Source organism: Dermochelys coriacea, chromosome 7 (genome assembly GCF_009764565.3).
Source record: "Dermochelys coriacea isolate rDerCor1 chromosome 7, rDerCor1.pri.v4, whole genome shotgun sequence".
Taxonomy (NCBI): Eukaryota; Metazoa; Chordata; order Testudines; family Dermochelyidae; genus Dermochelys; species Dermochelys coriacea.
In genome coordinates this window covers 78,048,765-78,071,425 of record NC_050074.1, presented here as the reverse complement: position 1 = coordinate 78,071,425, position 22,661 = coordinate 78,048,765, and the positions used below count along the sequence as shown (strand labels likewise).

Sequence of the window (22,661 nt, the reverse complement as noted above, 5' to 3'; positions counted from 1 at the left end):
TCACTAAAAACTGAAAAGGAGTACTTGTGGCACCTTAGAGACTAACAAATTTATTAGAGCATAAGCTTTCGTGAGCTACAGCTCACTTTTCTTTTTGCGAATACAGACTAACACGGCTGCTACTCTGAAACTAAAAACTGAGCATTTGAGAAGGGGTTTTTACTATCTTATAATGTTATTATTTCTCCAGTTGCCATAGAGAAGGTAGACAAGCCCATAACTTCCAAAATAAAGAGAAAAGGGGCGGAGAGGTGGAAGGGATGAAAAACACCTTTTTTGGGGGGTCAAAAACCTTATAGGCCTTTTTTATACACCTTAAAGAAGCAATAAAGGGCACCAGCCCATTTTCCCCCATTGCAGATCACCTTTTCTGTTCACAAGTTTTGCTTACAATTTCCAAAATATGTAGTTACAAGTCAGTTATATAAAACAATTTTAGAGGGGAAAAAACATTTGGTGTAATCTCAATATATGTCAAAGTATAGCTATTAAAAGGAATAAACATTCATTTTCAGTCACTTTTCTGAGTCATATGGAACAACCAGCTCTCAAATAATTCAGCTGGAAGAAGGAGTCCAAAGCTCTGCTCCACTATTCTTCACTCCAATTGAGAATTACTGTACAATTACGACACAGAATGTCATAATACAATAAACAGAACTGCAAAGGGGAAAAGAAAACAAATTTTTCTAGGAGTGAAGTTTGGTGCTTTTGCCTATTAAAGTAACCAAATATGCTTCTCTCAAAAACCAAAGCCAAAAGGCAGCATGCCAAACGAAGTTAACAGATAAATCACTGTTCTTGAAGGTTTTTTTTTGTTTTTTTTTGCCTGACAACAAACTTGCAACAAGCAAACAGAACACCCACTATACATCTTGTCAATCTAGTCACATAAAATAGAAAGGGGAAAGTGCCTACTTTTGAAGATCAATGTACTGTCTGGAAAAAACATTAAAGTTCTAATCTCTCTGTCAAAGGTCAAAGTTTTCATAACTATGAAGTCTTCAGCTATTGTAAAGCTCTCCATCTATAACTTGTAATTGAAGTTAATTTATCACCAAAGGCCATTGTAAACTAGCTGGGAGTTTGTAAACAAGAATGAATATCAGGTTTCATTTTTGTGTCCCTTTCAAACTGGAAGACAGTTTCCTGTTTCAACATCAAAATAGTATTGCTTCTATAAACCTCCTCCGGTCTCCTTGCCAGCAGTTTCCATTTAATTAAACTGACAGCAAAACAGGGCCCTCACTAATGTGATCCAGACCAGTTTTCCTTCAATGTAAATTCTCAGGCATGAAATTACATCTGAAACAGACACAATAATCCTTCTATATCTTAGATGCAAGTTTAATCTACACTAAAATAACATTTTCTTTGTCTATATTGAAATCTGTTTCTGACCTTCAAGATCATTGAATTCTAAATTATTCAACCTGAATACACTTTACAGTCAATTTAGATTTTTCTTCTTGCCTATAATTTATTCATTCATTGTTGGCTTGTGGGACCAGGGTAGCAGTGCACAATGATCCAATATGTCAGAATCCAGATTCAGGACCTACTTCAAACTTTCATTGGCCAGAAATGGAATTCGCTGATAGATAAAGCTGACTGTTGCTTGGAGCAACCTATCCTTCCTAAGACACTGCCTTCAGGAAGCAAAAGCACCATTGGAACAGACCCTTAGTTCATATAGTTTTAAAGGAAGATCTTGGATCAGATTTCTGCTAGTCTTCTCCAAGAAAATGTTTTTAAATGATCCTAGGAAATAATAGCATTTTGTGACAGTCCAGTGACTGGTCACTAGTAATGCAATATGCAATCCCCCAGTGTCTGGAAAGGCTAGCACCGGCAAAGAAACGATTACTTACCCTACAGTAATGGTGGTTCTTCGAGATGATGTCTGTATGGATCTCCATGGAGGTGAGCATGCACTTTGTGCATACGAGTCCAGATTCTTCTGAACAGCAGTGTCCAAAGGAGCTGCACATGCCCCCTGTTCCTCCTCAGGTTCCTGTGCAAAGGTATAAGGGGCTGAGCTTTCCCCCAGCTCCCTTACAACTTGAAGTTCAGGAGTCTGAACTACAAGGATGCGGGGCAGGTCGTGGGATCTACACTTTACTGCAACATATGGAATAATCACTGCTACTGTAGGGTAAATAACCATTCTGTCTTTGAATATTGGTCAGTGTGGATCTCACTCTAGTGACTGGCAAGCAGCGTCCCCTCAGAATGGTGGAAATGAGGAGTATCTGCTGCCCTAGTCGTACAGTGATTGTAGAACTGTTCTCCAGAACTTGGCATCTGACGTAGAAGCCAAGTCCAAGGCATAGTGTTTTACAAAGGTCAGTAGGTTACTCCACATCCCTGCCAGTCTGACTGCTTCATTACATTGACAAGGTCAAGCCAAAGTTCTGGACATATCTAATGTGCATAATTTCTTATTCTAACGCTGCATGATTTGGGAAGATGATATGTAGGTAGGTTGATTGATTTAAATGAAGTTCTGAGACCACCTTGGGGATGAATTTCAGGTGAGGTCTTAGTACCACCTTGTTTCTATGTAATGTTGAATAGCAGGGCTCAGACATAAGTGTCTGAAGGTCACTCACTCTTCTGGTTGAAGTCATAGCTGCGAGGAAGACCTTTTTCAGAGTGAGGTGGTGTAAGGAGAATTCTGTGAGAGGTTCAAAGGGAGACTCCTTGAGTCTTAGCAGGACTAGGTTGAAGTGCCACACAAGAGAAAGTTTTCTGATTCATGGTCCTCTGGGAAAGTAGGTAATAGCCCTTTGAGGAACTTAGATACTGCCGAGTGAAAAAAGACTCAGCACAACTGTACCAGACCATGGCAAGGTGAGATTGCTGCAAGATAGACCTTACTAGAACTGAATGAAAAGCTAGATTGCTTCAAGAGCAACAGAGAGATGAGGATCTTCAAGTACTGAGGCCTGAACTGGGTCCAGACCATTTTAGGCTGCCTATATTGCAAATCTGTTCAATTTAGATAAATACATCTGGTCGAGGTTTTCCTGCTCTGTAACAGAATTTCCAGGATCTGCAGGAAGCAATTCTTGTCTGTGATACTCAACCAGGCAATAGCAACACATCAGTGGCAGTGACTTTGGGTCTGGATGGAGTATCAACCATGGTGCTATAAGAACAGGTCTGGGAAGTCTGGAAACTGGATTGGTGGCTGAATGGACCTCTGTAGCAGGTCTGTCAGGCAGAACTACCTCAGCCAGGAGGGAGCTATGAGAATGACTGTGTCTTTGTCTCTTCTGATTTGGAAAACACACTTGGGATCAGGGGAATTAGTGGAAAGAGGTATATCGGAGGCTTTGGGCAGAAGGAAGATATCTGGTAGTGAGCCTGGGCTCATGCTCCCCTCTAGAACAGATGTTCTGTCACCTGGTGATGACACTGGTGGCAAAAAAAAAACCTATCCCAGAACTCCCCCAGTGCAGAAATATTGGCTCTGTGAAGGACATCCACAGTGACCACTTGTGAGGGGGCCACAGACTGCCTGCTCAGGAAGTCTGCCAAGTTGTTGGTGACCACTGGGAGGCGAGGAGGTTATCCTGTGTCAATGGTACCATACTAGAACTGGTTAGCTTCCAGACAGATAGGAGATGAGTATGCATCTTTTTGCTTGTTCATATAGTTGCACCTCATGCCCATGTTGTCTGTCAGGCTCTGCACTGTGGAGTTCTGAAGAACAGATAGGAAGCCCATGCAGGCTAGCTGGTGGCTCTGAGCTCTGCGATGTTGATGTGGAACTTTGGGTCTTCTGGGAACCAGATCCCTGGCATGTGTAGGTGGTCCAGGTGAACTTCCCAATCTTTCCCTGGCACATCCATGATTAAGAGTCCTTCTCTTGGCGGGGCACAAAATGGTACCCTTCCACACACATTTGTGGGCTCCTCTCACCATTCCAGTTCTGCAATGATGTAAGGTGGAACTATGACCTTCTGACATATTTAGTGTTTCATTGGGGGAACAGACTGATCTGGTCAGCATTGAAATCATCAGTGTCAGTTCTGCCAACATCCTCGTTGTCTTCTTTCCACTACCCAAACCCAAGGTATGATATGTGTTTGAGGCAGTGCTGGCCAACACTGATTTTTCTAGCTTTGCTCTGGTAATGACCATCACTTCTGGGTTCAAAGTTACCCACATGGGCTGCTCTAGCAGATGTGGTTTGAGCTGAGTCTCCATGGATTTGTGGGTCCTGTTAGAAAAGGACTCACACACACAGAACATTTGTGGCTCTCCCCTGGGCAGAAGGAACATCAGCTGTGTCTGTCCTTGGTGGGGGTCAGTCCATTGCATGCTGGACAGGATTTGAACCCACTCAGGTTTTGGAGTTCACCACGAAGTTGGTGCAAAGTGCCAAACCCTTCTATACAGGGAAAGGGTCAGTGAGTGTTTCCTTTTATTTTCTTTTTTTGGAATGTCCTTCAATGTTTTAGGAGTGTGAAGATAAGATTTCTTCACAAATTTGGTTGAAGAAAACAGTTTTTAGAATCTCATAAGAGAGTAGCAGGTTGGACACTTGCTGGGTTCCATTTCACTGCCATGCAATAAGAGGAAACTGAGGGAAAGTCGTGGCTGCTCCGCCCCTTATGCTCTCCCATGGGAGCAGGAGCTAACAGAAGGCATGGCCCTGACAGACACTGCTATTTAAAAGAGTTCCATCTCGCACACACGAGGCACATGCACACCTACAATGGGATCCCTGTTGACACATACTCAACAAAGAAAGAAATGGTGTGATTGCAGCCTATTTTTTTTTATAACCACAAAAGACCCAATCGTACATGAGGCTGAGCCCCTCCTGTGAAGTGCTCTCAATTCCCATTAACTTCATAGCATCCTGTGCCTCACGGGAGGAATTCAGCACCTTGCAGCACTGGACCCAAGAGTAAGTATTGCTTATAAGTGTGCATGCATTGTTTGTACGCAAGTTATCTCATAAGCAACCTGTGTGACAGAACCACCTCAGAAAAGGAAGAAAACAGAACCACAGAATCGAAAATTTCCTCAAAATGTAACCTGCCTAGTCATGCATTTTGCAAAACCTTGGTATGTGCCGAACCAAAACATCACTATTGCCAATGAACTTTTCAATGCTCTACATGTTCAGAATTATTACATGCCTGATCAGTATGTGATACCACCTTTGACATGCTTGTTCAAAATGTTTACATGGCCAGGGTATGTCAGGCAATGTAATTTCCAAGCACTGTTATTGTAGTACTTATCTCTCTTCAAATAAGATAATTAATTATATTGTTTTCCTAAAAATAGAAAGTGAAGTGCTTATTTAAGAAAAACAACCATACACCAAATAGTCTGATAGTCTAGGTGAGAATGGAACATTTCATTTATACAGCAGAAGACGACAGTGATGGCAGGATTAGAAATCATTTCAGACCTCTCAGGCAATCAGACTACAGTTTCATTGTGCACGCAAATGGGTCTTGTTTTACAGAGAATGCTAAACAAATGTGCTATGGTAAAAAAATGAAAACCATCTATTATTGATCCACATAGTGTGGTTATAAAATGTAAGGGCGAAGAACATGCAATACGTAATAGAAGTGTAATCTGTCTCTGCTCTTTAAAGAAAAGCTCCTCTTGCATCCTGAAAGGGGAAGCAAAGGAGTGGTGCTGTTCATATACATACCTGATTTTGATACTTAAGAAGGATATGGCTGGCTAGAAATGAAGTACTGATTTATAATATTAATTTATATGTAATTTGTGGATGACTCATCAGATAAGTGTCATCTCCCAAGAAAGCAAAAGAGCTACAAATGAAACGCCTGTTATACTGGAGAAAATACCTCCATTGCATTTGTGCAAGTATGTTGGACACCTGATATCATACATATGTATTCCTGACCACATGTGATCCATCTCTCTCTGTCTCTCTCACACACACCCTTCTATTGACATATCTGTGACACACAGAAAGTTGGCCTCATTTCCTGCATATTTCATATAAATCTAAATATACATAGCCATTGACAGTATGCTATATATATGAAAACAATCATGCTCACCTCTGCTCTCCTATCATATACTCCTGAGATATTAAATAAGCCTAACCCAATAAATTACAAGTGTGATGGGTTGCCCCCGTTTGGGATGCCACCTGATGTGCTGAGATACCACTGAGCCTGCCTGTTATGCCAGCCTGGGCACCCTTTCTACCTGTCTTGCTGAGCCAGGCTATTAAGCCTCCTCCAGCACACACACAGGCAGGGCCACATCCAACTGGAGAACAACACAGACGCTGAGATCAGCTCTGGGAAGACTCAGCTTAAGGGACTTGCCCCAGGACGCAGGTGTCCACCTCCCTTGGAGTGCAGACCCAAAGGTATATTATGAAATCTGCCTCTTCCCTCAGTGTTGAGGAAGATTTGCACAGCCTCTTCCCTCTGCCCCCTCACCCCCGCCCAATTATGAATTGCACAAATTGGATTATATTATAAACAAGAGATAAGTTTATAAACGACAAAAGGTGGCTTTTAAGTGAATATAAGAGATAGACAGAACAAAGCAGATTACTAAGCAAATAAAATGAAACACCGCAAGCTAAGCTCAATATACTTAAGAAACAAACAAAATGTACTTTCTTACCCTAAATGTTATTTTAGGCAGGTTGCAAAGTCTCTGTGGTTTAGAGTTCCAGTTATATTTTTTTTCACGCTGGACCCCGGCTCAGTCTGACTCCCCACTTCCCCTCCCTTCAGGTGTCTTTAGTAGTCTTTCTTCTTGGGTAGACAGACCATGGAGAGGAGGAGTCAGATTTCATAATATACCTTTGGGTCTGCTCTCCAAGGGAGGTGGACACCTGAGTGCTGGGGCAAGTCCCTTAAACTGAGTCTTCCCAGAGCTGATCTCAGTGTCTGTGTCGTTCTCCAGTTGGGTGAGGCCCTGCCTGTGTTTGTGCTGGAGGAGGCTTAATAGCCTGGCTCAGCAAGACAGGTAGAAAGGGTGCCCAGGCTGGCATAACAGGTGGGCTTAGTAGTATCTCAGCATATCAGGTGGCATCCTAAGGGGGGCAGCCTGTCACAACAAGTACATATTAATTCCATGTTATCTCAAACAGAACCAAATTCTGGACCATTCACATCCATTCCACATGAGTCAGAGAGCCACATCCTAAAAAAATGGAGTAAAAATTGAGCAACAGAAGTTTTTCTTTACTCCAAGAAAAATACAGTGAAGCAGAGACTGTGGAGTAAGCAATCCTCAGCCCCATTACACGCCCCAGAGCCTTCTCACCAATGTAGCTGGATCCAATTATCGCAGAATCAGAGATGGTAGACATGGTCCAATGTAGGGTTTGACCTTGGAAGTTTTGCACTGCGCATAATCCCAACAACCATGCCCTTTGAATGACCGTTTTGCTGCCTCTGAGCTGCAGTCCTGGAGCCATCACTGAGGCTTCTTCTATAACATGGAGGGGAAAACAAAGAGCCCCTATTACAGCAAAAATAGATTTATTCCACTGTATTTGGTCCTGACATGGCTATGGAAAGGCAGTGGCCATGTAGCGCATTGCTACCTGCACAGGATTGTGTCCTACAATACACTTGAAGTGCTTCCTCCATTCTAGTTTTAAATGTTAAAGAATAATAATAGGGAAGAGGGCACTGACCTCTTGAAAAAATGGAAGGACGGAATAGTTTGGAAATTAAATGATGGTTCATACGATTAAATTAGAATTGTGCTTCCTTTTGCGTTAAAGTGTGTTGTAGCAGGGCAGGAGAAAGAATTGCTCCAATTTTCCTTTTTTTCTTGGATTACTCATCCTTTAGTACATACAGGGTCTGATCTTGCTCCCATTATAAAGTTACTGGAAGTTTTGCTATTGAATTCAAAGGGAGCATACCTAGGCCCAACGACATAGCTTGGGGGCTCCATATAACTGTATTAAGAATAACTATTAAAAAAAGCACCTCCAAGTTTTATTGAAATGAAAGTTGGTATGTCTCCTTCCTCTGTCACAGGGAATAGTCAAAAGATTTCCTATGGGTAGAAAATTACAAGGATCAGAGTATTTAGCCAACTGTGTGACCCAATTGGCTGAACGTTTCTAAGCATCCAATCCTAAAGTCCCAACTCAAGTCAACAAATCCACTGAAATAATGGGACTTATGCATGAATAAGAACTATAGGGTCTGACCCCTGCTGCTTTACAATAGCACAAGGACGATATACACATAAATCAGGAAGAAACATGACAAATGCTTAAAAATTTTAATAGAACATTCCCTTTGGAAGTGAAGCCTTTTTTTAGCCAAACCACTGAGTGATTTTATTTTCGTGACTCACACAAATGGATTCTGGATTACAGTTTTAAAACTGGATATTTTCTCCTCTACTTTAGGTACCTCACAACGTTTTAATGAAAAAAAATATAGAAATAAGAATACGAGTCTGGGTTTACATTCACCAGCAGCCTTTAAATAGGGATATTCTAAATCTGTAAAGTTTAGCAATTCTAAATAGTTGGACATTCAAAATATATAATTCTGAACATTCAACTCCCCCTAAAGAGAGGCTAGACAAGGCTCATAAAACTATAAAAAGATACTTTGTCCCTTAGAACTGAGAACAGCTAATCATTAGCCACCCGTTTATAGTGTCTACCTGTTTAGTACATTATTTTAACATTTTTTTTCAGATGCACTAGCCATTATTTCTCCCATATGGATAACGAAACATATCCTCTGCCCATTGGCAAAATTATTTTAGAGCCGAAGACATTTGTTGGTAGAAAAAAGCCAAAGCTTGTAGTCCATTGTTGTTGGGCATCTGGAATTGCACACATTTTTTTGAAAGAATTTCCTTCTAGTTTGATACATGTGACAGTAAAATATGTACCCAAAAGCTACACAAGAGGAATAAATTAAAGAAAGAATTTCCAAAATATCATTTGCATTATATTATAGTATTCTTGAAAAAAAAAATTCGGGGGGAGGTGTACTGGTGTTTTGAAATACTTTACATTCTTTTGCCTTTTAACATGGATATGTAAACAAGGTGTATGACGGTCTGGTAATTTTCTAGTAAAAAAATATTCAAGAGCTACAGTGAAGCTATTTAAAAAATAGATATTCCACACGTAAAGCCAGATACTAGTATAAATATGAAACTACATTCACACTGGCAGATTATTTTTAGTTTTTGCTCTGAACTACCAACATTATTTAGTTGATGCTTGATACTATCCCAACTATATCGTTATGGAACAGGAACATAAATTCAATGGGACTTTTGCACCACTTTTTTTAATTCTATGAAAAGTGCAGCTTGCTGCATATAGGAAGTTAAGTGTCACTAATGGAGTTAGAAAATTCAAAATACAGACCTGATTCTGCATTGACCAGAGTTGTGGGAAATCATCACTTCAAAAGAGGCATTTAGCACTTTACGGGATCAGCCCCTGTATTTGTATAAAAATTGGATGGCAATGGTAATTGTTTGGTACTTCCAAAAGGCTTATCTGGGGTCATTTTGGTGCATTTTTTCCCCAACATGCACTTCTGGATATCTGTTATGTGGAATTTCCAGATCCGTAACTAGGAGCTTATAAAGCTGATGTGCAGAAGCTTGGAGAGCAGGGTGGTGGGAAAACATTTTAGATTCTTTGGGGTTTAAACAAATCTTTACAGAACACAACAATTTAATTGTGGAAAGCTTTTACTAGAAAATAATGGATATGAAAGACAACAGGAGGCCATGGTTATAAGATAATGTCATGGAAAGTACCTATTGTAACTCCGCACATGTGCTTACATGGGTTTCAAACAGGAGCTCACCTACAGCTTGTTTGAAATATCAAATTACAGTCATCAGTAATCAATGAAAAACAAAGACGCAATGATCTCATGAATTCACAATAGCACCAACATTTTCCATTGTGTTTCCTCCGTAAAACAGGGAAACTATAGCATATAATTTGGAGCCATCCAAATAGAGCTTTATTTAACTGATGAAATCAGACAACTAGCCATCTCCATAAGTATCCTGACCTCTCTGGAGGTCACTGGCAATGGGCCTCCTTCCATTATTTATGTATGGGTGGCTATTCAGTAATATTTTCCTTCCTCTGCCCTGTTTAAAGCAGTTGTTATAGACAATAGGCCCAGCACATATATTAAGGGACTGATCCAGCTCCCATTGAGGGCAGTGGGAGCTGGATCAAGCCTTAAATGAGTAAAACAGAAAAAAAAACATGAAGAAAGAGCGTGCATGTGTGTGGAAGGACTAAGCACAACCCCCTTTCCATCCTAACTTTTGCGCACACAACTGAAGGCAGAATGGAGATAAAGCCTGAGTGTTCACGTTGGCCAAGCTTGGGGTCAACCTGGTATGCAAGGGAACAAAAGAGATACCATAAATCAACATGCCAGTATGGGTGAGCAGAAGGAATGCCTGTTTGAACAAGGAGCTGTGTCTTCGTGCCTTCACAGCATCAGGTAGCACTAAAGAATGTGGAGAAGGGTAAGGTTTTGCAGTGCCAATGGATCTGGTACAGGCACTGATTTGTGCTGCCATATAACTTCTGAATTGTGAAAACTTTTGCAGTCAGTGGTTTGCATATACTCTGAAATCTGCCTTAAGCCTACATACAAGGGACCAGCAAAAACTGGTTGCTCAACAAAGGTGGCCTTCTAACGAAGGTGGAGCACAAATTGAACTCAGTACCTTTGGGGATATTTTGGTGTAGAGTTTTCTTTAGATAGTACATTGTTTAATAAAGATATTAAGGATACCAGTATAGGATTCTCTGTACCTACTGTTGTTATTATTTCAGTCAGGATTGGGGCCTCCTAGTGGGTGCTATACAAACATATAAGATGACAAGAATCCTACAAATCAGCTTGGGATGGAATTTGTACATATTTTGGAAGGGACGTCCTACAGCTGTAAAAAATTTGGGATGGATTTTTACCCAGACATCAGGAGCAATCAATTGCATTAGAAATACTACAGTCACACGATGACTTGTTATAATTACGGTACAAAAAATACCTAGCTCAGCCCCAGATCAGCAAGGTATTTCAGAACGTGCCTAAACTATGTATGTGAATCCTCACTGAGCCTACTCATGTGCTTAAAGCTAGGCATGTGTTTAAGTATCTTGCTGACTTGGGCCCCCAATATCTCTACGTTTCAATCTATCAATTACTAGTTTTTAATCATGTACAAATCTGATATCTCAACTGTGAAGCCTCCCTTTTACCAGAATTGCTGGCTATTCTTACATTCCCTAGTATTTAAAACCTGCGTATAAAATGTATCACTCTCTACTTTAGATAAAACTGGTACCAGAACATTTGGGTTTTGGTTGTTTTGTTTTGCAATATCAAACAGTGAAAAAGTGGGTAGAGTGCTAAGGAAAGCAGCAGCCACACTTTCACGTTCTACCTTTTTCCCTTTACTAGAAGAACAGGACATGAGGGAGCTCAAAGGAGAACTGGAGGTCACATTTTCTATTTTAATTATATTTTGGATTTGTTATAACATCCTTGTGTTATAAAACACACATGGACCTATTCTACTCTAGACACACATGCATAATGTCCCTTGGCACAAATGGAATTCATGAGTGTGTGTTGAGAGAACTGCTCCCCTAAAACTGTAGGACTGTGAACAAGGTTATAAATATATCCCAAGGTTCTGGTAACTTTTAGAAACCACTCTAACCACTTTCTCTTGGTTTACTGTGATATCAGCAAATCCCCCTCTCTGTATTTATAGTCTTGTAATTCACAATTATTCTGGGCCCATCAATGTTTCTGGCATCTGAGCTAGAACTGATGTTATTAGTTCATGTATTATGGTACTGTCCATAATCCTAAACATATTCCAACACAGATTCCTGGAGTTCATTCATCAAATATTTTATGCTACTGTTCTTTTAATGATTCATTTATCCTCAGTAATATTTGTATTCTGGAGTGTGGCGTCTCTAGCCGACAGCACAATGCTCTGCTGAATTATCTTTTTCTTTCACAGCATAACAAAATAAAGCACAGTCAAACTGAAGATGGTCTTTAGTTCATTGTCAGAATAATACTGCTTACCAAGCATATCCAGACACTTTTCTCAAACCACATGCAATGCTCTGACTACAAACATGATCATAAAGTCATTAACCAGAATTTTAAAATGACGGTGTGATACACATATTTAAATGTCTAGGGAAGCCAAATGTGTGCTTTTATAAAAGCATATTCCATTTCAGCGTCAGCTTATATCAATTATGCAACATTGCACAGATGTGAGAATTCACCTTTATTTTTCATGAGCTACTAAAATACACTCCTTTAAAATAATATCCATCACTAACAGAAGCTTTTTTATAGTATTAAGTATTTGTCCTTCACAAAATAAGAGTCAGCTAGATAGAGATACAGGCTGAGCATTCACAATATTGAGGATTTATTTTTACTAGCAAATTATGATTAGCAATAACATTAAGAAGGAACTCATTTTATGTGGTACAGCTTTCATTAAAGGAAGTAAATAAAGGTTATGCAACAATGAACCCAGCCAGTAAATTAGAATCCATGGCATTTTATATATTTTTAAACATACACACAATTCAGATTTACCATCTACGAGGTTAAACAAAACTATCAATTACTTCCACCTCCTGCAAACATCATCAAGCAAGTGATGACAAGTATAATCCAAATTAACTTAAAGAGATTATGAAGTCACAATACTAATAAAGGAAGTCTTCAGACTTCATTTAACAGGGCTAAATGCTCAGAGTCCACTGTGCTCTTGAGGGGTGTGTATATAATTCTCATTAACATTAATAAGAGCTATGCACACACTAAGGCAGATCTCTGCTCCTCACATCCAAGGGGGAAGCAGGTTTGCCAGCTGGCTACCACATAATCTATCATTGAGGAGTTGCTATCGGCAGAGCGAGGTGTCCCCCACGCATTTCTGCCCAAAAGCTAACACCAGTTAGTTAGTTCCTACACCAGTTGGAGGAGTCAGAGGTCATGGGAAATGATTCAATTGTCACATGCTTATCCAACCACAGAAAGATTCTCAGTTCTTTTTCTGCTTTTCTCACCTGCCATTCACTCACCTTTTCCTGCGTGTCTAAGCAAATATGTGCTTAGCAAAGATGATGCTGAGCCCTTATGCACTATTACCTCTCTGTCCGGGCGTTTGCTGCTGACATTCGCACATGTATGATGGGTGTCACGATCAGTGGCTTGTGTACCTCAGATTTTTTTCCCTGTCTCTCTCTCTCTCTAGGAGCAGACTGGCCCATAAAGGGGAGGCAGGGAGGAGAAACTAAAGAAAAAGCAAGTACTGGCAAGTGACCTCCTCAGGCTTCACATGAACAAGGGAGGTTTATGTTGCCAAATATCCATGAAATAAGATCATGCCCTCTACAAGAGATTGAAGACTGAATTCGTTTTACACAAGGAGCTTGGCTGATCCTTTCCTGAAATAGGAAATGATGGTGCCCAGGAGGAGGAGGAGGGAGAAGAGAGGGGTCAACCTCTTTTGACTGGTTGTTCAAGCTCCTATATGGCACACCAGTTTTTCAGGAGGAGTGATAGTATCTTGTGTGGAGGCTATGATGAGCACGTTGAGTTTAACTTTGAAGATCTAATTAGATCACCTTGCCAAGGGCTAACCACCTGATACTGTTTGTTTTCCACATTCAGTGCGTCTCAATCACATGCTGCGGCAAGGCACCAGTGACAGACCCTCTCAGTACCTAATCTGTGATGAGCCACAGGTTAGAAGAAAAGCAAGGAAATGATTTCCATCCAAACTGTATTTTAGGAAACAATTAACAGTTCTTCAGCAGCAGAGCAGACAGAGGATAGACACAGACATTTTCGGAGAAATGAAGATGATAGGCCACCCTGGCAGAATTGTACATTTGTAAGCAAAAGACATTTAAAACCAACCTACTTTTCCTCACCAAAGGGCAGTGAAGTTCTCTGGGCACAGGAGTAATTCACTTATAGTTCTTGATTCTGAAGCGCAACATGGAGGTGAGGTTCTGAATAAGTTGTGTCTGGCTCTACTCCTTACCCCCACAAAAGGAATTACACGATCTGGTCGCAAAGTCATCATAGCGCACATAAGAGCTTCAGCATCTTAACAAGGTAGCATAAGTCACAATCTGGACCGATGCATGAGCTGCACTGAGACAGTTTCATAACTTGATTAACAGAGGTTTGGAGTCAAAGATGACAGCAAGACTCCAAGTTCTGGACTCTGCTAGAGCAGAATTACTACAGAGGAAAACAGTCAGGCAGAAAGAAAAAGATGTTAGCAGGGCCCAGTCAACAACAATGCTACTTTTATAGGTCTTCATTTTAGGGACATTAGCAGTCAGCCATGTTTGTCTATGTGACTGGAGGTGATACAATGCAGGAAAAGGTCCCCTGGATCCATAAGGGCCAGCAGTTCTAAATGACAGCTAGAGAATCATAGAATCATAAGACTGGAAGGGACCTCGAGAGGTCATCTAGTCCAGTCCCCTGCACTCATGGCAGGACTAAATATTATCTAGACCATCCCTGACCGGTGTTTGTCTAACCTGCTCTTTAAAATCTCCAATGATGGAGATTCCACAACCTCCCTAGGCAATTTATTCCAGTGCTTAACCACCCTGACAGGAAGTTTTTCCTAATGTCCAAACTAAACCTCCCTTGCTGCAATTTAAGCCCATTGCTTCTTGTCCTATCCTTAGAGGTTAAGAAAAACATTTTTATCCCTCCTCCTTCTAACAACCTTTTATGTACTTGACAGCTGTTATCATGTCCCCTCTCAGTCTTCTCTTCTCCAGACTAAACAAACCCAATTTTTTCAATCTTCCCTCATAGGTCATGTTTTCTAGACCTTTAATCATTTTTGTTGCTCTTCTCTGGACTTTCTCCAATTTGACCACATCTTTCCTGAAATGTGGTGCCCAGAACCGGAAACAATACTCCAGAATTAGAGGAGAGAATGCTGATCACATCCCTGAATAGTACTAAGCAAAGGAAAGAAAGAGACACAAAACAATAGAAGACCCAATTTCTTCCTTGAGGGATCCAGAAAAAATATGGGCAGCGGTGACAGCTGTGGTACTGTGCCCTGAAACAGAGAGTCTGAGTGAGGCACTGTGATGCTCTAGTTGTTATGAACAGTCATTTGGACCCATGAGGCAAAGAGCGAAGCAAATCTCTTGCAAGATCCTTAAGCACAGCGTGATCACTGAACATCAGAAACTGGCTAGCTGGAAAGAAAGCACACTGAAAACCCAAGAGAAACTTACGCAATGAAAATAGGTAAGATTCAAACCATACAAGTGCTGCATCAGAAGGCAGAACACAAGTTTTCAGTTACTGGAACAAAATCTCCTGGTTAGTAAGATTTAAATGTAAGATCCAGCAAAGACCATATGGGAAAAAAAATCTTGAATAGCAAACATATTCAGGCCGAGGGAAGATCAATCTTGGTGCTAAGAAATAAACAAAAACCAGACTAAGCTTGTCTAACACTTTTAAAGGGACATAGTCACATAATAGCTGGCACCTTTTTACTGTTTTATTGTAGTACTTTCTTAAGCGTTTGAGAATTCTTATAATGATCTGGGACTAATCCTGCTCCTATTGAAGTCAATGGGAAAACTCCTATTACTGGAGCAAACTGGCCAGGTTTCAGGTTTACACTAATGCAACTTGGCCCCACTGACTTCACTGAGACCAGAATTTGTCTTTTTCTCCTTTCCCACTTAGCAACATTGATTTTCCCTAATGTTTGGAATGGAACTGAAATAAAAATGGCTGTACTCTACACTAACAAACTGCTCTGTCATACTGATATGTAACTGAAAATGCTGACACAATGGTAAACTGAGATCAGCACATTCTGAGAATAATGTTAGTTTACTGTTGCTGTAGGAATCAACACAGGAAAAACACACATTGTTCCTGTAGGGTCTACAAAAAGAGTAGTTATTTGGGGTTTGGTTAAATTTCTTGGTGAAGAAATGGCAATTAAATTACAAACCAAGCTAGTTAGTATCCAGAGGATTTTATTCCCCAGTTTATAACAACATTAAAGTAGGTCAAAGTGTGAGATTAGATCCAGTCAATGCCTCTTTAATAAGTCGTGTTAAAACTCTCTTCTCAATAACTTGTGACCACAAATAGAAAAGAAGCTCCACACAAACCAATGATAACAGAAGGGCTTCCACAGCCAGGCCATGGCATTACCATAAGTTTCAAATGTAACAAAATGTGTCGTCCCAGGAGAAAAGAAGAAATTAACAGCACTTAAATCACTCAAACGCTCCTTGGGCAACCAAGTCACCCAGGGAATTGAAAGATCAGGTGGCCAAACATAACCTCCAGAAAACCCCATCATGTCCTCAGACTGTTGCTGAAGAAAGTTCAGAGGGGAAAACCAGTGGCTGAGCAGACTGGGGAAAGGGAAAATGAGGGGGAGAAAAGGACCACTAATGGAGAGTTAGCTACAGACACTAATGTCTGAGAAAGGCAATAGTCACAGAGCTACGAAGATATGCCAGCCCCAAGAACAGCATTGCTACTCGGCATTTAAGGGGCACCAGGGATTCTAAATAAATCAACAAGTCTACAGATCCTGGTTAATCTTAATTTAAAAGTACAAAAATGCATTTAAAAAAATTGATCCAGTGTACACAGAGAAAAGATATAAGAACCCAGGAGGTTGCAAGGTCAAATCCATGCACAGGTCTTAAATGCTGTGTGAACTCAGCAGCCATTGGCTTCAGTGAGAATTTCCTCAATAGGAATTGGGCCCTTGCTGTGTGACTTTGGTCAAGTTAATGTCCATTTTGTGCCTTTAGCATCCCAATTCTAAAAAGGAGTAAAAGACTAAACATTAGAAATTGTACGTCAATTGAGCTACCCGAGATATGACCAAAAAAAGGCCTAACCTTCAAAATAGCTCCATATAGCAAATCACTAGAGTCCTGTACACCAGCCTGCATCTATTGTTATTTATAATGCAGAGGTGCTCAAAATGTGCTAGAAGCTGTATGAACGCATATCAAGAGACAGTCCTCTTCCCAAAGAGCCATCTTTCTTTTCTCAAACTCCTCAGAGCACCACAGACAAGCAAGGGTAATCGCCCTTATCCACTGAAGAGTAGCTGCATTGATAAGGCCGGCTAAAACAGTGTAATAAGAGAACACCTTGATCCCCAAGAGAGGACAAAATAAGGAGTGCTGGGACAGAGGTGGCAGCGAGTATCAAAGGGAAAATGAAGTGACATGGATGGGATGCTCACACAAGTTTAACGAAGATCAAGATGGTGATTGATAAGAACAAGAAAGACAGGAAGCCATGGGGTAGACAGAGAAAAAAATAACTATACTGAATGGGAGACATTTAGCTGATCAGAAAATTAGCACGTTGAGTTAAGCCAGAAGATTCAGAAGTCAAAAGAACGTGATAAAGGATGAACAAGAGAATTGATGTCAGTTCTAAAATCATCAAGAACTGTAAGTCCAGATGTCCCAATAACCAAAATCATAATATTCACAGAGAAATCATAGCTGTTCTCTAGTTATTGGTAAGTGCAGGCATACACACTGTGCCATGGCCCTGCTCTCACTAGGACACAGAGGCCAGGTGGTGCTGGGCACCACAGCAGTGCTCCATGCCGCCCTGGCACTACTCAGATTCTGAGAAGTCTGCATCCTCACCAGGGTAGCTGCTCCATTCTTCCTTTCAAACCCATTGTGATGTGCTGAGGAGCAGCAAGGACGTTGCAGAGCCACCACATGTGGCAGTAAGGGAGCTCACATGGAACCATGGCCACTCTTTGGCCCATGCAAATTAAAAGATGAGACAGGAAAAGGCAAGGTGAGTGATTTGCCACCATGCTACTCCAGCTTTATGCCAGTGTAACTCCATGGTATTCAGACCCAAAGTGTTCAGAAGAAAAGATTTTCAGAGAATTGACAGAAAAGCAGACAGTGGGGGGAAAAGGGAAAAATCTGACTTGCCCCATATTCTCCATCAACAAAGGGAAGGGCTGCTGAAAGCTGAGCCTCACTTAAAGTAGCGCTCAATGCTCCTAGATTTTTCAAGGAACAGTAAGATATTAATATCTTCACATAAATTTATATTAACCTCAGGAATGTATTATCTACAGGCAGTGAAGGTTTATTATCTAAACTTAATTCAGTTTCCACATCACCATTTTGGAGTTCAAAGCTAAAGAGCCAAAATAATGGGCATTGGGTGCAGTAGAAACAGAACCTGATGACTCCTCCAAACAACGTCACCAGATGCAGACTTCAAGGAGCTCACAGTATGGCAACCTGAGCCACAATTTTTGGCATGATAAAAGGCCAAACACCATTCATGCAACCCTAATAATAGGTATGGGCCCAGATCCCACAGCTTTGTCCTGAAACGCTCAAGAGAACCAATCAATCTATCCTAACTGATCTATTAGCCCAAGAATGACAAGAGTCAAAAAAGCTATCCTTGAGTCAGGAGTCAAACCGTCCCACCCCCACTCCCTAAAAATCTAAAAACCCTGCACGCTCCGATCAGCAACAGCAGAAGAGGTGGGAAAGCAGGTCATTTCTCAACTAAACACAGGCAGTGCAACAGTACAGTAGAACCCCAACCAATGGTGCCCCCGAGCACTAAATTCAGTCATTTCCCCGTCAGTCTCGTCTCTCAATTTCAGCTCCGACTCCTTTATCTTTTATTTCTTTTTCCAAAGACGCACTTAGAGATGAACCCATTCATAACTGCCTATCCACAGACAGTTTGTGGCAGCATAATTGACAATGAGTCTGCTGCAAAAATGAAAATGCTGTTTTAATAACCTGAGCCTAAAATACATTCTGTTGTATGCCTCAAAGGGTTTCAATAAAAAGTCAACCTGTAGAGACATATTTCCTTGGCTTAAACAACAATCCAAAGCATATAAATGTAGTCCAACTATAATGACATATTTATAGGCCAATAAAGCTTACATTGCAGCTTTCATACTTCACTTAAAGGAACTCTGTAAGAAGCAGTGTTATATAAAATAATTTGAATTTTTTTTAACTATAGCCCAAGGAATACAAATTTGTAACTTACCCATGTTTAACTGATAGTGTTTACACTGCTTAATTGCTAAAAAAAATTTAAAATGAAATGACTCCTCATCTGGCTATTTCCAGTTGATTTACCAAATATGGGTATTGAAGTCTATTTATTACAAAATAACCCCAAGCTCCTAAATAATTCTAAAGACAAAAATAAATAACTAGAAGCCCTGGTAGTGAATTATTTTGTCAGGCCAATTCTTCTGGAAAAATAGGTTCTCATGTTTATTATGAATAATATATTATGCAACTATTCTATTTTTATATACTGCATTGTTGTTATTCCTTATTTGTACCAACATTTGAAATAAATAATTAGAAAAATATAAATAGACTTAAGAAATTAATTACTCACATGACATATTTGGGGAGGGAGAGAGAATGTATAAAATACACACCCTGAAAGGCAGGGATATAATTTTTGGAATCATGTTTCAGGCTGGAAACTTAACCTCAGAAATATGAGATTTTTATATATTTAATGCACTTCCTAAGGAAAAGACCTACATAATTTAATAGGGATGAAAACAATAAGTTTCTATAGAAATGTAATCTATTTCTACAGAAATTACCTTTAAAACCTATTGAATTTAATGGAAAATGATATCGGGTTTTTTGAGCCATCCTTTAGAATTCCTTAGCAGGGATATAATTTTCTTTTAAATTTTAGAGGAGGGTCAAATATATTCTATAGGAAAGTAATCATTTTTATTCAACTACATAGGATTTTTTCATAAAAGAAATGTGCATTTCCACAAGGAAAATGGTTTCAGGCAATCATATTGTTTATCTAGGTCCTGTCAACAAAAGAATCAGAAATTTACTAGCCTACAATCAGCATTAAACATCGGTATTGCTAGCAGAGTTCACGAATCGTTTTCCTGACTAGTTCAGGCAGGGATTTGTGTGCAAGAACTAGACTACAGACTACCTCCCCTAAAGGCCAGTCTAACACTATAAAACTGACCATCAATTTGCTGTAGGTGTGTGTCATCTATAGGACAGAGAAGAAAAACCTTGCCCAAGAGACCATGCTTGGAACCCTACTAGCCATGATTACAGCTAGCAAATTTCTAACCATAGTGTTGGAAGAGTTCTACGGATGTGTACTTTACGCTCACTAAAGGTGCCATTTTGACAAGAGAAAAGTTACAGCACAGGCAGGTCAACGGCTCAAGCTTCCCTACTCTAACCAGACTCATCCACATTACAAATTTTATTGTGTTGACCTATGATTGCGATGAGTCTATTTAGATGACATAATAGATGCCATGAATGACCAGTCAGTGCAGACGAGAGCAAATTTTGTTCAGCATCCTTTCAACTAATAGTGATTAAATCCTGATCCCATGTCAAACCAAATGTCGGGGTTAGTTCCCTGGTACTGCCAAACGTAGCAGTTTTCTTAGCAAGAAAACTATAGTTCCTCCACATTATTTACTGAACAGGAAAACTACAGTAGAACCTCAGAGTTATGACACTAGAGTTACGAACTGACTGGTCAACCACACACCTCATTTAGAACTGGAAGTAGGCAATCAGGCAGCAACAGAGACCCTTTCCCCTCTCCCCCCCCAAAAAAAGAAAAAAGCAAATACAATACAGTATTAGGTTAAACAAACTACTAACAAATAAAGGGAAAGTTCTTTTTTTTTTGGTCAAGCTAAGGAAACTGTTTCTATACTTGTTTCATTTAAATTAAGAGGTTAAAAGCAGAATTTTTCTTTTGCATAGTAAAATTTCAAAGCTGTATTAAGCCAATGTTCAGGTGTAAACTTTAGAAAGAACACCCATGATGTTTTGTTCAGAGTTACGAACAACCTTCATTTCCGAGGTGTTCGTAACTCTGAGGTTCTACTGTACATTTATTTAATCCCTTTAATGTTAATATTACATTTAAATAAACCAAGCAGTAAGAGAGTTCTTGTCTATCTTTCAGCAGTTGCACCCATTCTCAAAAGCAACATGCCCAATGGCTAAATGTCTTCTAAATGCCTGTGGGTTTCAAACCAATGATAACCAGTCACAGAGAGAAACTTTAAAAAAAAAAATTGACTCAATTTTTTTTTTATAGGTACTGACAAAGCAGCCTGATTCATGAACTAAAAGAAAGCCACATACAATGCTCTCAGTGTTGGGTTTTCACAATTACATTGTTATAGTTCAGATACCATATGCATTTTTAGTGTAACCCCTCTTTTCAAAGGCTTAACATGCAGCTATGAACTGTGTGTGCTAGGTTTCAAGATAATTTTCTTTGGCTCTTGAGTCAATAATACTGGTTTTATAAACTTACCACAGAGGATTTGTTTGTTTGTTTGTCAAAAACAAAACAAGAGAACATTAAAACCCAAAAGCTCTGTCTGAGAAGCATTCAGATTCTTTTGATACACCAAACAGATGCAAGGAAATGTACAAGGAATGTACATCTAGTTACAAAGAAGAAGAAACCACTAACAAAAGTTTTGCAAGTATTTTACTGTAGATATTGATTAAAAATATCAACTTTCAACCATAATGAAACATCATCCTGACTAGCTGAGGAAGTTTATAAAGTCAGACTGACAAATTCACCTCACCATTTGCTTAGATGGGAAATGAGAGACTCAGCACTGTTTAAGGTAAGTTCTATACGGCAAATCCTCAGCTAGCGTAGGTAGACATAGTTCCATTGTAGTCCATGGAGTTATGCTGCTTACACAACTGAGAACTTGGCCCACTATCTTCAATTCATGTAGATGAGAAAAAAATTCTGCACATGGAGTTGGCAGAGTATCAGCCTTAACTTTTGATTTCTTACCTTTCATCCATTTATATGCTAAGCTTGAAGCTATCTAAGCTTAGCTTTCTAAAAAAAACCAAAAACATACTATAGGAAATAAATTTCACTGAAACACACATTGAAATTTATTTACCTGTCAGCCAATGTGCATGTCAATCTCCCAATAAAGCTAATCGCGGTTAGTTATATTTACCAACAGAAGACCAGCTGCCTCAGACGTCATCCTACAGTCCTTGCATAAGAATGTGTCCCATTAAAGGAAATGGGAGTTGTGTGCACAACGTCTACAAAGGTGGCATTTTTAGACCCAGATTCTGTACCCACTTAGGCCCCAATTCTGCAAGCTGATACATATGGGCAGATCCTGCCTCCACATCCCACTGATGTACTGAAGTCAAAGGAGAGCCAGGCAGTGCAGGAGACCGTCCATGTGAACCAACTTGTAGGACTTGCATGCATATGGGGAGCAAGAAGCATCCCAAAAACTATAAGCTTGCTTGCAGAGATCCAAGCATTAGAGAGCCCATGCAGCAGAAAAGCTGTCCATCTGCATTCCCATGCCTCTCCATTTTTGCAGAGAGGGAAAAGTGAGAAAGAAAAGATCCACTTCATCATGAAACCAAGTGACAGTACAAATGGGTGTAAGTATGATTAATTAAATGGATTATTTTAAAAAACATAGGCTGAATGTTACAAGAAACTTTAAAGTAAAATGCATTGGACTGT

At 39.9% G+C, this 22,661-nt stretch overlaps 1 protein-coding gene across 2 annotated transcripts in view; it reads right to left on the bottom strand.

Moving 5' to 3' along the window:
- Window positions 1-22,661, bottom strand: part of ARID5B (AT-rich interaction domain 5B) — a 147,202-nt gene that overhangs the window by 105,062 nt on the left and 19,479 nt on the right. The gene's annotated exons all lie outside the window — the stretch shown is intronic.